This window comes from Myotis lucifugus, unplaced genomic scaffold (assembly GCF_000147115.1).
Source record: "Myotis lucifugus unplaced genomic scaffold, Myoluc2.0 scaffold_799, whole genome shotgun sequence".
Taxonomy (NCBI): domain Eukaryota; kingdom Metazoa; phylum Chordata; class Mammalia; order Chiroptera; family Vespertilionidae; genus Myotis; species Myotis lucifugus.
Window position 1 is genome coordinate 101,231 of NW_005871847.1, and position 10,987 is coordinate 112,217.

Genomic DNA, 10,987 nt, shown 5'->3' on the forward strand with positions numbered 1-10,987 from the left:
CAGTGGTTTGTTTGTTTTTCTCATTAGAATCCTTTTATGCATCACATGGGCAAGGTTGTTTTAAGGTTCATTTATAGATCAATATAATAATGTACATAAGGAATCTGTACCAGGCCTTGAAACACTAGGCTAAATACTTACCTTTTAGAAACATACTAAATGTAGGAAACTGATATATGCTCTCCAGGAGTGTAAAGGTAATATGCAAATAACCTCTGTAACTGTTAGATATGACTTCAGGAGCTTGTGTTGTACTAAGTTATTCCTCTGGGTTACAGCTCACCATGGCCTCTGGATACACCCTGATGGACCCCATCTGTCTGGTGGAAAATCAGAATAATCAGCTGACAGTAAACCCAACAGCACTGGAGATTCTAGACAAGATCTCTCAGCCTGTGGTGGTGGTGGCCATCGCAGGTCTGTATCGGACAGGAAAATCCTACCTGATGAACCACCTGGCAGGACAGATCCAGGGTGAGTATTGTTCTGAGGCAGGGCCATTTGCTTGGAGACAGTGTTAAGAGAGGCTGATCATGCCTCTCTCGAGGTCATCTTAAAAAAGAGCCTCATTTCTCTCAGCGAAGAAAACTTTTAAGTTTCATTGCTAGATTTATAACTTTAACCTCATCTGTCCACAAAATCTCACTCATAAAGAATTCCCTAGCCCTATCAAAGATCCACCCATTAGTCAGCTCAGCACCAGAAAGTATTCCCTTCCTTTCTCCTACATTACTTCTGCTCTAAACTCTAGCATACAAATATTGTTCAATAGTTGCTGTTTTTAAAAAGGGATAGGAGGTAAAGCAAATAGCAGTATATTCTGTATATCCCATATTTCAATGGGGCTACCATCCAATTGTTTGCTTCATTTCATAACAAAACTTTGATGAATTTTCTCTCTCTCTCTCTCTCTCTCTCTCTCTCTCTCTCTCTCTCTCTCATGTGAACTCTCTCTCTTTGTTGACAACTTGTTTTACCTCTCAAAGCTGAGACCAATGACCTCCAATTATATCCTGCCTTTCCTTGCTGGGGTAATGGGAACTTCAGATTACTATGGATTAGTCAGAAAATAATCAAACACTATTACATGTGGAAGAATGCAGACCACCTCAGGCTTTATATTCTGTCTGTGGAATATACTCTGGATGTAGAAATTGAATGGCTTCAGGCATGCTGACTCAACCTCCCCTAGGTATTTTATCATGTTCATTTTCATTCTTCATTGAAGGAGACATTGGAATATGGCAGACAGTCAAAATCCTGGACTGTGGGACAAGATATATCATCAGTGGGTTCCTTGGCATATACCTCACACTCTCTCCCACTGTGTATTTAATTTCTGCCTTTGTAAAGAGTATCTAGAACAATCTCACAGGTGCTTTCTGTTTTCCCTTCCATTTTGTCCACACTTAAAACAGTGAGCAAAGAACTCACCATTTTTTAGAAGAGAAAAAAATTGAGAAAAATACAAGGGTAAAAGGGAGGAAAAAAAATCCAACAAAAGCTGATGTATTATCCAGGTCCTGGCAGGACTCAGATGACCTACTCAGGAGTACTTAAGAGCATTTAATGGAAGATGATTTACAACGGCATAAGCACAGCACAAAGACCCAATGTGGGATGAGGATGCATACAGAGAGTGGCAATAGCAATGGCCAGGTAGACTCTAAAACTACTATAGCAGGATGAGGCAAGCAAAAGTGGATAACAGAATGTGGCAAAGACCAGAGATATGGCATGGAAGGGGGTGTGGCCGAAGGTAAAGAAACAGAGGCACTAGGACATCATGGCTCACTAGGAGGAAAGTGAGGAGAACATATGTCTGACCTCTCGTCTCCTTTTAATACCTCCCACTGGTTGAAATCCACCAGAACCTGAAGGACAAGGGAGCTCTTCAGTGTCAGAAAATAATATAAAAGTCAAGCCATGGCTAGGGGGGCGCAATTTGTTAGAGAATGGTCCTGTACACCAAAAGGTTACAGGTTTGATTCTGGGTGAGGGCACATACCTAGGTTGCAGGTTCAGTCCCAAGTTGGTGTGTGTACAACAGGCAGCAAATCAATGTTTCCCTCTCTCATGTCAAATTTTATCTATCTATCTATCTATCTATCTATCTATCTATCTATCTATTATCTATCTATCATCTCACTTCCTCTCTCTAAATCAATAAACATGTCCTTGGATGAGGATTAAATATATATATATACATATATATATACATATATATGTATATATATATATACACACACATAAAATCAGTAGAGGTTATATTAGTTCTGTAATGTGACATAACTTGAACTACAAATGATAGAACGAGGTAAAAAGAGGACACAAAGTGTTTATTGAGAAGATCCTCAATATATACAAATATTGGATAGGTTGTTCTTGCTGAAATGAAAGCAACCTTTCTCCCAGCCTGGCACTCAACATTCTGACAAGTTTAACCAATGTAACCTATAAGAAGCCTGGACTATCTGCTCTTACTCTATACGCTTTCTCCTCTTTCTTTTCAGGTTTTCCTCTGGGCTCCACAGTGCGGTCTGAAACCAAAGGCATCTGGATGTGGTGTGTACCCCACCCCTCCAAGCCCAACCACACTCTGCTCCTTCTGGACACTGAGGGCCTGGGTGATGTGGAAAAGGTAAGGCAAAGAATTTTTTGTTCTTTTTTTTTTTTAAATATATTTTATTGATTTTTTACAGAGAGGAAGAGAGAGGGATAGAGTTAGAAACATCGATCAGCTGCCTCCTGCACATCTCCCACTGGGGATGTGCCCGCAACCCAGGTACATGCCCTTGACCGGAATCGAACCTGGGACCTTTCAGTCTGCAGGCCGACGCTCCATCCCCTTAGCCAAACCGGTTTCGGCAGAATTTTTTGTTCTTGATACTCCACTTACATTTTAATTTGCCACCTCAACTTTCACGATGTATTTCTCTAAGCTACAAATTCAATTAGGAATAATGAGGCAAACTTCTATTTTGTAGAACTTACTTTCTTTGTAAACTCAATACTTTGATTAAGAATAGATCTTTTTATTTTTACACTGGGGCAACAAGTACAAGTTAAATACTTATTAGACAGCTGCATTCAGGGCTTTGTGTTAGGTACTGCAGATATGGCAGTGAATGAAGCAAAGACCAAGAGCATAGTTGAGGATTAAGTAATGTGCAGTGTTATCAGAACAGAGTATCAGGGATACAAAAATTGAGATCCTAATCTAGTCATTCCCAGAGGAAATTATAATCCATGGGACCTACTAGTTAAATTGTAAGAGATTAATAGGGTTGGAGGTAGGACCCATGAAAATTGATTACAGTGAAATAATCTACTTAAAAATCTCCAGAAAAGCCTCAGCTACACCAGGAATATGTATTTTTTAAAGAAGAATTTTGTACTGACTTCTCTAAATATATGAGTTAGACCCACAAAAAGCACTATTATGGGATAATATAATGAAGCAGGGGGTCCCACGGGGGTGAGGACAACGGAGCCTTAATGAGGCATGCAGGACTCCGGAGACCAGGTTCAGTGACGCAGATCTAAGTTTATTGTGTAAGTGCAGCAACATATATAACTTTCTGGACCAATCAGAAGTTTACACTATCCTTAGGGCAGCCAATGGTAGGAAAGACCAGGATACTATGTAGGGGCTCTAGGGGGTCTGCTCAGGCGGGCACTGCCACTTCCTGGTGTGCCAAGGAAGCTTATACAGGCGGAGTGTGCTCACGCCATTGCATCTGCCACTGCACTGAGATAAATCTCCTGAGCTCTTCCCACAATATAAGTATTTTGTATTTATAGTGTTACTTGCAATTCAATATTTTCTCCTTATTTATGTTAGTGTGAGTCTAAGTTGAAAGTAGCACTAATGCACCTTTGGCTTCCATTACTGAAAAGGAAAAAAAAAAAAGGTGGGGAGGGAGAATGAATTTAGAGAATCTAAATTTAAAAAGCCTCTAGTTTTGTGGATAGTTTCCTTCCCTCAGGGGCTAATAGCTCTGCCTCTCTGGTTTATATAAGTATATTTCTAATTTACTATAATTTTATTGGTGAACTCACTGATTTGCTCAGTCCTACAACATTGTGGAAGGCTTGATCCAGTCCATCTTCCACGATTGCTTCTGCCATCCAAGTGAAAAGCTACAGTGACCACATTTCAAATGTCTGAGCTCTTGCCATCTGGGGTGATTTTCTTGGTGTGATTTACAAAGTGCTGTCAGTAAAGGAGTGCTTGAGTTGAAGAGGGATCTGATTCAAGGACACATCTTGTGTAACATAAGCTTTGACCAATAAATACTTTCTTGATCTCTACTTCCCAGTAGAGTAAGTACTTGAGTCAGTCATCCATGTACTGGGACCTAGGTGAGAAAACCTTTGATTTAAGCTGGCTGGGTTACTAACCTTGGACTGTAAGAGATGTTTTGAATGTACAATTTATAATATACAAACCTAACTTTTAAAACAGTTTTTGAACCAGTCAGTTGTAGTTGGAGCTCAATACTCTTGTTCTGTTTTTTTTTTTTTTTTTTTTTTAAAGGAAGTAGTAGACCTAGGGAAATCCAAATCTGATGTATTCCTACAGTGTTAGAACAGGGTGCAAGGGCACTCTTTTACACCAAGGTCTTTTGATAAATGAGGTTTTATCACACTTCTTCAAGAACTACAGTCTTCAATTATGCATTCCAATTCTCTACATACTAAATGCTGAATAGTTTTTAAATGAGCTCTTCACTGACATATTTCTTTTGGCCTTCTATGTTCCAGGTTTGCTTATAAATGAGAGCCCTCCTTTGTATTATAAAACAATAATATTCACCATGTTATTTTCCCAAAGTCATCCAATAAAACTACAAAATGGTACTGGAAAATATTCAGTAGGTCAAGGAAAAAAATGACAAAAGGTTTTACTGAAATGTTTTAATCACATTTACCATTGACATCTCTTTGAAGAAAAGTGAAATTTGTTTTTTGCCTAAATGATGAAGATTTGTGATTTTTAAAAAAGTAGATAATATTTAAAATGGCATTATGATAATTCTGTACATGAACTTGTACTTTTAAGAATAGATCTGGATTGTTATCCTTGGCTTACTGTGTGGTTCACCTATGACTTTGAATAACTAAGGATTCCATTAAGTTAGCATTTTATTTGGATTAAAAAAAACCAACAAATTAGCCAGTCTCTGTTTTTCTTCCATGCTTAATTAGAAGTGAAGGGTAGAGGCCCTCCAGAGTCAGCAGTTCATTTAAAGGTCCCTTTCTTAAAGGATGTCTCATGCTCTCAGGTTTTTCATGCATTTACTTTTTTAAGTACCTGCTCAGTCACTTCAGGTCAAATGCTTGGAGTAGCTTTTCCACATTGGAGTTCGTCAAGCTTAAAGTTTTTACTAGTTCCTAGCGTTTGAGACACTAAGGCTGTTGCAGAGATAGTACAAGTTGTATATCGCATGGCACTAGAAGGCTTCATGGTTTCCGACTGAAATAAAAGTCAGCTTCTGTAGCTTAAGGTTTCATTTCCCACCATTGTTCCACTTGTTTTAGATCACTTATTAACTGGGCTCACTTCAGGTTTTACTTTCATTGTTGTTTATGTGATGATAAACATAATTCTGGAATTTGAATTGAGCCATAAGACACAATTTAATATGAACTCATAGCTACCAAGCTTGTTTTTGTGAAAAAACAAACAAACAAACAAACAAAAAACAGACTAAAACCTAAGTAAGTCTAGATTTAGGTGTGATTCGTATGTTAGTGATGGATTATATTGTAAGATGAGAGATAAATTGGAAAAATGTGTCTGTTGAGAGAAAGACACTTATACACTTAAACCTTGCATTACTGTGTTCACATTTAGAAAACAGGCATCATCTACAGTTTGGCTTTGAGAATTTTTCTCTCATTAATTTTATAGTAAGTGTATTTTTTTAAAAAAACTATTTAACATTTTCATTTTATTTTTTACATCTTTAAAGTAAAATTTTGATTAAAATGGTAGTTTTTTGCCATGGCTGATGTTACTCAGTGGTTAGAGCATTGGCCTGTGCACTGAAGGGCTGAAGTTTCAATTTCCTGTCAAGAGCAAGTACCTGGGTTGCAAGTTCAATTCCAGTCCCGAGGAAGGTGGGAGCGGGTGGCAACCAATGGATATGTCTCTCTCACATCTATATCTCTCTCACATCTATGTCTCTCTCTCTCTCTCTCTCTCTCTTTCTCTCTCTTCCTCTCTCCCTTCTTTCCTCACTCCATTTCATTCATTCCACTCTCTCTAAAAAATCAATGGAAAAAGTATCATCAAGTGAGTATTAGCCAAAAAACCCTATTTTTAAAATATTTTTAGCTTTCATTTTCATTTTTTAAAATAAAAACAAATAAGACAAACAATAGACATCTAAGTCCCCTGCTGTAATGCGCTTTCTAGGGCGACCCTAAGAATGGCTTGTGGATCTTTGCCTGGCCGTGCTTCTGAGCAGCATGTTTATCTACAACAGCATGAACCACATCAACTACCAGGCCCTGGAGCAGCTGCAGTATCCTTCCAGGAACCCAACCACCATGTGCCATGGAGGCTATGGGAATGTAACTGAGACTATTTTTGTTGTTGTTGTTTCCTCATTTCAATAATCATGGTTGAGTGAAAAGAACACAGGGTGAATAGGAATGTTAATAAAAATTGTTTCTGGGTGAGATCTGGAAATTTTAGCGTGGAGCACTTCTCATTCCTTAGCTAAGATCTCAGCTATGTGACTGAACTAACAAAGCTAATCAGGACAAAGTCCTCTCCCAGCTCTGGTGAAGGAGATGACTCAGCCGAGTTTGTGAGTTTTTTCCAGACTTTGGGTTGTACGGGATTTCACGCTGGAGCTGGAGTTAGATGGACGCACCATCACTGAAGGAGAATGCCTTGAAGTTCATTCCAGGTACCAGAGGATGGTCTGAGTGGCAGAGGGTTCAGTAGAAGGTGGGACCAACTGAGCCTGTTTCTCAACACTTAAGGTCAATCTTTATTTTTATTGAATTGAGGCCTGTGCTAATGGTGATATGTGTATGACAGGTGGGTATGGTTTCAGTTGTTATTATTACTGAAAAAAAACTCAAGTGACCAGAATTTAAGTTGGCTGAGAAAATGTAGAATCCATTATTAGACAAAATGATTTTAGAAAAATTGACACCATGAAAAATAAGTTAAGAGGATTATAACCAGTGCTAAAACTTCTTAAGGCTCAAATATTTTTGTTACTTATTGTTCAGAGCTCATCTATTTCTATTTAGCAAAAAATGCTCATTAGTATAGAAGATGATAAACACAGAATCACAATGACTTCATTTTTGAAGTACATTTCATATTGTCTATTTTAATAGTCTGCATGGTTAACATTCTTCATATAAAGGATATTTATATGAATATCTCCCCCCAAAAAAATCATTGACATATCCTTCCTATAAGACTGTCAAATCCTTTATTATTTGTTTTTCATAACATCGTTTTCTTCATTCTATAGCCTCATACAATATTTTGTCATGTTGAAATAATAAACTCTTAATACTGAGTACATTTAGCAGGGAGAATAATAGGTAGTACCTATGAACTTATCAATTTTTTTCTTATTTAATAATTTATTTATTTATTCAAAAAATTTTTATTGAACAGATGATATATGCCTAGAATCACATTCTGTGACATTGTCACATTCAATATAAATTGATATAAAAAAACAGGTGTGGTCTCCAAGTGGCATAGGTTAACATTACTTTTTGATGATGTCTGCTAAAAAAATCTATGAATGTATTTATATTCCTTGTATTTTTTAACTTTGATTTTTAGGAGTTTCTCTTTACTGTTTTGAGTATTTTCTGTCCTTCACAAGAAACTTTTTCCAGAAGTATCATAAGTATCCTTATTTATACCAGAAAATAATTCACTCTTACTTTAGTGCCCACATTTTATTTATGGCCTGAGGACTATAATACCAAAAGTATTTCTGACCATTTTGGAGATTAATCTATCATTCGAAAATAATAAACAGTTAAACCATTGGACACCATGGAAGGGCTAAGGAAAATAATCATTAGTTTCTTCACTTGGGATGATGTCCACCTCCTATTTTCTCCAGAAATACTTTCTATGCTCCTAGCTCTGAAAACAATAAATAAATAAATAAATAAATAAATAAATAAATAAATAAATAAAAAATGTCTATGCTTTGGTAAATTATTAGCATTAGGTTGATTTGCATGATTAAATAAAAGGAGACTTACAGGAACCAGTGTTACAGTGATGCAAAAATCCCTGGAAATGAATGTCTTCAACCATCTTGCCTGAAGACTGCCTCATCAGTGATTAGTCTTTTTCTCTTTTATAGGTGAGGATCCCCAAACTCAGAAATCCAACATGCCTAGAGAATATATCAGGAAGTTCTTTCCAAGGTTGAAGTGCTTTGTCTTTGACCAGCCTACAAATGACAAAAAAATATTACACTAGGTGTAGCATATGTCAGAAAACCAACTAGAATGGAATTTTCTGGAGCAATTCAAAAATTTCTGTCAATATATCCTTACACATGCAAAAACCAAGACTCTAAGAAAAGAAATCATTATCACTGGAAATCATGAGTCTTCGTTGTTACAGCAAGTTTCTCTGCAGTTCAGTGTGTGTGATTGCACTTTGAATTTGTTGCTAATTTTCTTCCCTTCTCCATGTGATGTGAAAAAACAGACATTCATGCCACACATAGACATGCATGTTTTTTCATTAAAGTTTCCCTATATGTGGGATTATTGAAGCCTACTGTGTCTCATGAAACTAATACGCTAATGACATAAGCACAAGCTGCTGTTAAGGAGAGGAATCTGCATGATGATGAGAAGACCGATGAGATGAGTGTGTTTTGTTGAGGACACACAAGATATTTTGAGAATTTACACCAGTTAGAAAAAATATATAGCAGAACATAAGGCTCTGAAATCTCGTTCGCATTTGAGAAGAAAATTTAACTATAGCTTTATGTGCAAGCTAGATTCACGGATATGCCAACATAGGGCAGACACACAGTGCCCTATGCTGAGATGAACCCAGGCTTGGTTTAATATTTGTGTCACTGTCCTGAAATTCTTGATTTTTTTTAAAGGGGACCCACATTCAGTTTGGAATAGTGCCCACAAACTATCTACTTTACTTGCCTATAAGATAAACTCATTTTATAACTTTAATGGGAAATTATTCTAGGAAATTCTTGAATGTGTTAGATGAGATTATTATTTTCATACTAGAATGTGATGAATCCATAAATCAAAAAAGAGTGAATAGAATAGACAGTAATGTCTTTTTTAGAAAGTAGAGACATAAAAGCAAAAGGAGGAGGCAACAAGGAGGAATATGGAGAGAAGAAAAAGAAAAAAGAACACTTCATTTCAGTAAAATTGTTGCAATTTTTAGAATGCTGATCTTGAAAGCTTGTAAAACAGTGAGTGAGAAATTCCTTTTAATTTCCTAAATAAAATGTGTCATTTAGGGCTTGGGACTCTGGCAAAGGCCTATGTGGATGCCATCAACAGTGGAGTAGTGCCTTGTTTGGAGAACACGGTGACAACTCTGGCTGAGCAAGAGAACTCAGTGGCTCTGCAGAAGGCAGCCGACCATTACAGCGAACAGATGGCCCAGAGGGTGCGCTTTCCCACAGACACGCTGCAGGAGCTGCTGGACCTTCATGCAGCCTCTGAGAGGGAAGCTATTGCAGTCTTCATGGAGCGCTCCTGCAAGGATGACAACCAGGTGTTCCAGAGAAGCCTATGATAAGATATTTTAGCATACATCCTTCCTGAAAAATGCCCTTCTATAATGATGCCTAGATTCCCTTTCTGTGACTCCTGAGTTCACGTGTTTCTAACTGTAGAACGGGCCTGGATTGTTGTGAGTGACTGGCCTCTATAGGATACTGTACCTGCTTTTTCTAAAAAATTATGTTTTATGTTCTATTGTTGCAAAACAATAGATCGTGGGCTTAGCAGCGTACAAAAACACATAGTTCTTCAGGTCACATTCCAGAACAAGATATGGGTGCCCTGCTCAGTATACTACATGCTGAAAACAAGGTTCAAATGGGCTTATATGATCAAATGAAGGTTCTGGGAAACTCCCCTCCATCTTCAAGCCAGCAATGATTCACCATACCTTTTTGTATTGTTTCTAATTTCTGTGACTACCTACTCTGCCATCAACTGGAGAAATCTTCTTTTAAAGGGCTCATGTAGTTAGGTAATGCCCACCTGAAAATTTCCATCTTAAAGTCAAGCTGGGCTGTGTAACATAATCTAATCATAGGATTAATACTCATCATAGCCATGGGTCCAAGGACTATGTAGGGAGTGGACACCAGGGGAGAGAACTCTTAGAAGACATCAAAATTCTACTCACTATCAGCACCTTCACTGAAAGTTTGTCTTTGAGTGTGCCTTTGACTATTTTACAGGTTACAAAAATCTCTCAGTTCATATGGAATAAAAGCAACTTCATTAAAATGTCAAAGTACAGCAAATATATTTTGTTTCTATATTTTTGCACAATCAAGCCCTCATTGAAAAAAATTATGAGCTGCTTAAAACTCTGTTCAGAGACCGCTGAACTCATTAGTGGGCAATTGATTTGCCATGTATATATTTTATCCATAGCAACCCAAGTTTGTAGAGGAAAGTCATATTGAACTAACCATTGCTCATTGTTGGTCAACCCTACTACTGATAAAGGAACCATGCATAAAACTGGGTTGCATATTTGAACGATGCTAGGGAGTAAATCCTACAACTTCTCATCCAAAGAAAAATAAATGTTTATAATTATATAACCCAGTGCATGAATTTGTGCACATTGAAAGGAAATTAATTAGAAGAAATATGTTATTATTAGCCCTTTCTCTATAATAGCCATGTCAACCAAATTCATGATCGATAATGACAGAGCGAAACACACACATGTGATTGATGGCAC

General features: G+C 37.3%; 1 pseudogene; it reads left to right on the top strand.

The window, feature by feature from the left end:
- The first annotated feature begins 280 nt into the window (after positions 1-280).
- Positions 281-10,987, top strand: part of LOC102427411 — a 34,816-nt pseudogene continuing 24,109 nt past the window's right edge.